Here is a 7010-nt window from a genome sequence, read left to right on the forward strand (position 1 = left end):
AGTGGTCAAATTACATCATTTAAGCTATTCTAACTTCTTTATTTTGATTCCACTCTACTTAGATATGTTCATGCAAATTGTTACCTTAATTTTTTTGAGTACAAGTAACTTATTTCACTTCAGTCAGGAGAAATAACACAGCAATTCCAGTTTTATGATGAAACTGGTTTATTATAAAACCAATGTCAACTTATGTACAAGAAGAGTGCTTTGACAAAACAATGCTTTGACAAAAAGATAATTATCCAGGACTAAAGTATTTTTTTCAAGTAAAGTCAAGTAAAGAATCAAGTATTTTTCTGGTAGGTACATATCAGAATAAAATAAAATAAAATAATAACAATAAATCACAGGGAACGTGGAAAATGAATTCCTACAACAGACACAATTGCCAGCTTATTGGGTCCACCTAGCTGAAACTAAAAGTTTTCTTCCTTTTGTTTTATTTTTTGCAAAGTATTAAATTTTACCTTCATCACATAAACTACAGCCGCCATAAAGTCTCAAACAAATACAACACTGTAACCTTCATGTAAAAAATTGTCAAAATTACAGCTTCTGTATGTGTATGCACAACAAAACTTTTACATGTAACATTTCAGGAATACAACAGTTTATTGTTTAAAGACATTACCTTCGGCCTAGCTTTCAGACCATCCAGCTCAAGAATTATTTTCTGAAACACCTCAAAAGTATTTTTTAGTTCCTTTGGGTAGCTGAGGTTGAGAGCATATACCAGCCCTAGCAGGGCACAGGCTCTGGATACATCCAGGTCTTGCAGGACTTCCGTTCCCTCAATAATAATACTGGCGTTGGCTGGGTCAAAATTTGTCGCACCTCATCATCCTAAGTAGATCAAAATCAATGTCAGTGTTTTAAGTCAAGGAAAGGAACAGGACATTAGACACATGAGTTAAATCTTAGGAGTTAAAACTTACTACACATGAAAAATTGCAAACTTAAAGAAATGTGTCAGCTGCCTAACCATCAAACATAATGCTGCAGATTGTATATGAAAGAAAAATAAAAACTCAAATGTTGTAATGGCAAATTTACAAAAAGCTCAAGGTTTACAAGGTTACAAGATGGATCAACTGTGAAAACGTCACAGCAGATAAAGATGGCGTGCACACACATTGTCATGTTAGGTATTGTGCTTAAATTAACTTGCTTATTAGTTAACTATTTTAACTTGTTACAGGTTTATGTATGTATGTATGTATGTATGTATGTATGTATGTATGTATGTATGTATGTATGTATATGTATGTATACATACTGTATATATGTGTGTGTGTGTGTGTGTGTACGTATGTATGTACGTATGTATGTATGTATGTATGTATGTATACATACTGTATATATGTGTGTGTGTGTGTGTGTGTGTGTGTAGTATGTATGTATATATGCAGGTATGTATATGCATGTATGCATGTGTGTGTGTGTATGTATGTATGTATGTATGTATGTATGCAGATATGTATATGCATGTATGCATATATATATATATGTGTGTGTGTGTGTGTGTGTGTGTGTGTGTGTGTGTGTGTGTGTGTGTGTGTGTGTGTGTGTCAATCAACCCAGTGTAAACTTTAAATTCGGACGACACTAAACATGTTCGATATCAATTAACATCATTTAGCTGCCACTGTAAAACAAAACATAATGCCTATTTTGAACACACTAGCTAGCTAAACGTCTATTAACTTTAGAATCGATGAATTAGCTTAGCTCAAACTGTCTTTTCAGTTTAGTGTGTGACAACAACGACTTACTTAAGTAAAGTTTGCCGCATTCATTTTGTTTCATATTTAGGTTTATATGTATTTTGTCCACCGTGGAGGAAAGCTGATTTTGAGGAAAACGCGGTTGTAGCCGCCTCACTACATTACTACGAGAGAAAAGAGGTGTAGCGTTTAGCTCAGGAGTCATTGACTCGGGAAACGTGAATCTGCGGACAACTTTACTTAAGTCAACGATTTTTGTGCATACAGTTGGTAGCTGCTGAGATTAAAACAAAGCAAAAATATTAACTTACCTATATAGCCTCGATTCTCCTGTTTCTCCGGCTCCTAGTAGTCCTTCTCTGGCAGAAAAACACGTCCGGGCAAATTCCGCCTTTACTCAGCATTTAAAGGATGCTCACTAGATATACAAGTTTCACTAACTTAATATTTTTCTGTTGTTACGAGAAGGTAAAAGTGTGTGTTCAAAATCGATATATAATTAAGACAGTATTCATTATTTTAATTTTGAAAGACTTATTAAAATGAGTTATCAACTCACCAATACAAGTACATATTACAAACTTAATTATTTTATGCTGAAAATATTGTTTATTTTAAGTTTTACAAACTAACCCCATGAATAATTTTTTAGAGTGTACATAGATGCCAAAAGGAGAGCAAGAATTCCTTCTTTTCTTCCAGGAGATAAAATGCAGGTGAAAAAATCATTCCTTGTAAAGAAAACAGACTCAAAATTCTCACTACAATTATGGTTCACGGAAATGAATGACAAAATGTGTGAGTTTAGATGAGAAACCTGTATCCAGTCTACATGTGCTTTTCTTGAGTTGAATGCTATGTTTAGATAAACATTACACATATTAATTCCATCTTCTAAATAAACAATTTATAAAATATAAGCTTAAAAACAGCACAAATATTGCCCATTGTCGCTGCTCTTGATGGTGGACAGAGGTCAGCATGATCACTCTGTGTGCATCAATGACCCTTGGGCGCTTAACTACTGCAAACTGGAAACCCTAAAAGACCTCAAGACCTCATCATTATTTGGCCCCTGGACACTTTCATGATTGTTAAAATTCTGGAAATCTGAAACTTCACAGACTATTTATTCTGTTAATTAATGAAATTCTAGCTGATGACCATTAAGCCTTTTGAACATCTTCACAGAATAGAGTAAATATATGTTTTTGGATTGGTTCGTAATGTACACTTGATGTGGCAATTTCAAATTTTAATATTTCTACACACACCCATAGATGTGGTTGTAATGGCATGGGCACATTCAACTACACAACCCATGCAGTGTTGTTAATGTGTATAACTGTGATCAAATAAATGTGTGTGTTTGTACAAATTGCTACACTATTAAGTATGTAAGTAAATATTTGCAAAACTGTATGTCATCAACATAAAAGTGAAAGCTAATACCATGTTTACAACGAATCGCCGGTTCTTTTGACAGAGTCAGAGTGACAGAAAATCCATATGGAACAGGTGCTCTGTGGAGCTCATTAGGAGTGAGCTCTTGATCACTTTTAACTTTGAGCAGTCCTGTTCAGAGTTTTACTGTAGCTGTTTGAAAGACAAACAGCTTCTCAGTGCTGCATGGAGTGACAAGAAGTACACTTATAAGAGAAAGTAGGCCTGACATGCTCCAATACTGCACACTACTACTTCTGGTCCGCTGATATTCACTGATACACTGATATACATCCACTGATGTTATGATGTTCATGGAAGATCATTTGCAAGTTATAATTACTAAGTTATGGATCTGTTAATTTAATAATAAGTTAATAAAATATGGTTCACATCTCACAAGTTCCTCCAAAAGCTTATTTTTTGTGTTCTCAGTCACACTTTGTTGACGTATATTTATTATTGTCATAGCTGTGTATTCAATATGACCACTTAAGTTGTGATACTGACAGACTGAGTGCATCTGTTCACACTGATTTCAATAGCAGATATCTTATTATAATGTCCATTGGTATCAATCTTAATATTTTTGTCAGTGAAGACGGGATAAAAAACGGACCCAACTGCAGGATAGCTAAAATAAACGGGGATTTATTAACAAAAAAACAAAAAACAAAAAACAGGACGAAGACAATACCAGACATGAACACAATAGGATTCCGCGCTGCACAAGGCAACGCGGCTTAACTAAATACTAATAATAATCAAGACACATAAGGGACAGGTGCGCAGAGGCGGGGAGAAAAAGACAAGGGCGGGGCAGACACGTGAACACCAGACAAACACAAAGGCACATGGCCAAAATCCGGGCAGAGTCCTGACAGATATGATATACCATATATACCATAAGTTATGATATACCATATATATGATATATTCTGTATTGAAGGTGGCAACCCTAGTTACAGGCCAACATCAAACCTTCCCCAGATAACTGCTCCACATTATTAGTTTTTTCCAAATTTTTCCAAATTTTGCATGTTTTATCTATTTGTGTTTTTACTTGTGTGTTAACATATATCCACATAGTTTGAACATTTAGTGTATATTATGATGATGTAATGATCTTGCTGTTGTGTGATTATGATTTCTATATTTAATCCAGTGTAATTAGTTTGATCTCTTGAATTATCAAATTTAATATCAATAACTCCAACAACTTTTACACACAAACAATAAAGTTCAAGATGAAGTCTGTGAAGACCTGTGGAAAAATTCAGACCATGACACTGGGTGGGTACATTCATAAGAAATGCTTGCATTAATTTAGATGGCATCACAACATCTCTCTTATATTTTTCTGCAAATTGTACTAAACAGTAGAGGGAGCTAGTGTTTCATAGATAGTTTTTTCTGAAAAAGATGGTCACTACTATGGGAGTAGAGCATTTTGTCCACCTAGTGAGCTATTCAACATTTGCAAGTCTTCCTCACTCTTCATCATCCCCTGGGGCACAGTGACCAACTGGTGTTTGAGTAACCATAAAACCTACTGAAGGATTGTATTTTAAATATTCACAAGGATTTCAAAAGAAAATGACCAACTCTAACGATACTTATGGCAACAGCCTTTATTATTTATACAATATTGTCTTAAGGCTGTCATCTTTTACTCAATTTGCCACAAACGATTTGAATGAAAATGCTTTCTACCTCATCCATGTTATATTTGATCACACATCAAGAAGCATGTAGGTGGATCCACAATTCCACAGATTTACATAATACATAATAAACCACATGATATCATAATTTAGTCATGTGTGAAACAATAAATGCTTACTGAATGATAATTAAATTTCTCATTATGTATGGATAATAATTTCTCCTTGAGTTGTTAGCTTTAAAATACCTTTTCCAAATGTGAGAAATTGTGTGTATTAATTTTATTAGAATATTGGAGTAGTGGTTGTATTACTTACTAGTGCTAAGTTTTGACAGTTTTTTGACAAATTAGTGTTTCTGACAGGTTTTTTCCTTCCCTGGTCAGCATGGATTTTAAAAAATGGCGAAGATGGAGAGGAGAAATCCATAAAATAATTTCTGTTGTATCTAGCTTAAGGCTAAAAGGCTCAGGAAGGAGATAACAAAGGCAACTCTGAATCGCTTGAAGCACTGGGAGCAAAATGTTGTTTGATTGGTGAATATCTTCTTTACATAGTATAACAAGTCTGCAAAATAATCATGTGGTAAGTCAACGCCACTCTTTTTTTAATTAGCTTCTTAACACTTACAGCTTTGTTTTGTTGTTCATTTTTGCTTCATCTGACCTGAGAAAAATCCTTCAAAATGTAGTTGAGATATGCAGACTTTAAATTCAGAGTTAATCACTGGAATTCTGATACAGAGAATTAAAGCTGAAATAAAATGGCACTGTATATCTTTAGAGTAGGTTTATGGAAATGTTTGGTTTCAATTGTAGCTATTACCATGTAATTACAATGTAACTGTAATAGTGAAGGTAGGGGTTAAAACAACAAAACTTCATAACAGCTACAAATTTGTGCAAGTTAATTTAGTAAGAGGATCTGATTTAATCTTTTAAATTTATAAACAGCAGAGATTCGTCTGAAATAACTATATAACCAGAAAATTCATATATTCATATTTTATTTATATAATATTTTCCTCTGCCTTAAGTCTAAGTTATAGTGAGGTAAGTTTCCTCTTGTGAGAGCTTCCGAACTTGCTTTTGACTAAAGGGCGATAATGTTTATCACACATAAAACCTAATTCACATATTGTTTCAAAATCCCAATTTTTCAGGTGACATCATTCAAGCAGTTATTGTTTGTAAATCATCTGCAACAAGTCCACTGTTTAGAATTTAGTCAACTGCACATGCAAATTAACACTGGTTATTTTCGATTTTCGTAAATAAGTTCCTTAGTGTTTAGATAGGGGTAATTACTGGGCCTAGGCATGATTTTTTTTTTATATTTAACAATGCAACTTTTCTACCTCAGACTGCAAATAGCAGCTTTGTCTAATTGCAGCAAATTCCTTCTGGTACCTGATTAATATGGATGAGGGTGCGAGCAGGACGATTTACAAAATTAAAGCAGTTTACAAGTGTGTAGAGCGAGCAACATCTGCAAGGCGTATACAGAAAATCTGTCACGGCGGCATGTTTGTTGATTTCGGCTTTTGGATTGAGGAGGCGGAGGACCTGCGTATGTGTGTGTGTGTATGTGTGGAATGGATTTAGGAGCTGCAGTCTGTGTACCTGACCTTCATAAAATTGTATGTTTACTGCCCTGCATGCGCGTGTGTGTGCGTGTGTGTGTGTGTGTGTGTGTGTGTGTGTGTGTGTGTGTGTGTGTGTGTGTGTGTGTGTGTGTGTGTGTGTGTGTGTGTGTGTCTTTATTTCACCCACACAAAATCAACAGGCCTCAAGGACCTCAATTCAAACCCATCTGCTCAACACTGGTGTGTGCATCTGTGTGTGAGTGAGAAAAGGAAACCAGAGTGTGTGACAACACACTGATACAAGCCTGTAAAATAAAAAGAAAGAAAAGAATTTCAATGCTATGCTACTTCCATACAAGCTAGGATTTAAAAATCAAAGAGGGATGTACTTAAAAAAACATACTGTAAGACGGATAGCACATCTCTGCAGTGTTATATAGCATTTTAATGTCAAATTATTTAAAGTTGAACAATAATAGTAAGGTTATAATGAATTTGTTATTGTACCATGACAAGCTCATATAATTCATATAATGTGCATTCCAAGTCTGAGTATTGCACACCCAATGAATTTTACAGTTCTTGCATGTT

The 7010-nt window shown here is 34.6% G+C and overlaps 1 long non-coding RNA gene across 2 annotated transcripts; it reads right to left on the minus strand.

Moving 5' to 3' along the window:
• Positions 1-596: 596 nt before the first annotated feature.
• Positions 597-2242, minus strand: LOC125145542. 2 transcript variants are annotated; one of them, XR_007143941.1, is made up of 2 exons: positions 2039-2242; positions 597-816 (listed from the first exon to the last, which is right to left on the minus strand). It is a non-coding gene; the product is annotated as an uncharacterized LOC125145542 (long non-coding RNA). The 2 variants fall into 2 exon arrangements; XR_007143940.1 differs by having other exon boundaries at positions 597-846.
• Between the last annotated feature and the right edge of the window lie 4768 nt (positions 2243-7010).

This window comes from Tachysurus fulvidraco, chromosome 9 (genome assembly GCF_022655615.1).
Source record: "Tachysurus fulvidraco isolate hzauxx_2018 chromosome 9, HZAU_PFXX_2.0, whole genome shotgun sequence".
Taxonomy (NCBI): Eukaryota; Metazoa; Chordata; class Actinopteri; order Siluriformes; family Bagridae; genus Tachysurus; species Tachysurus fulvidraco.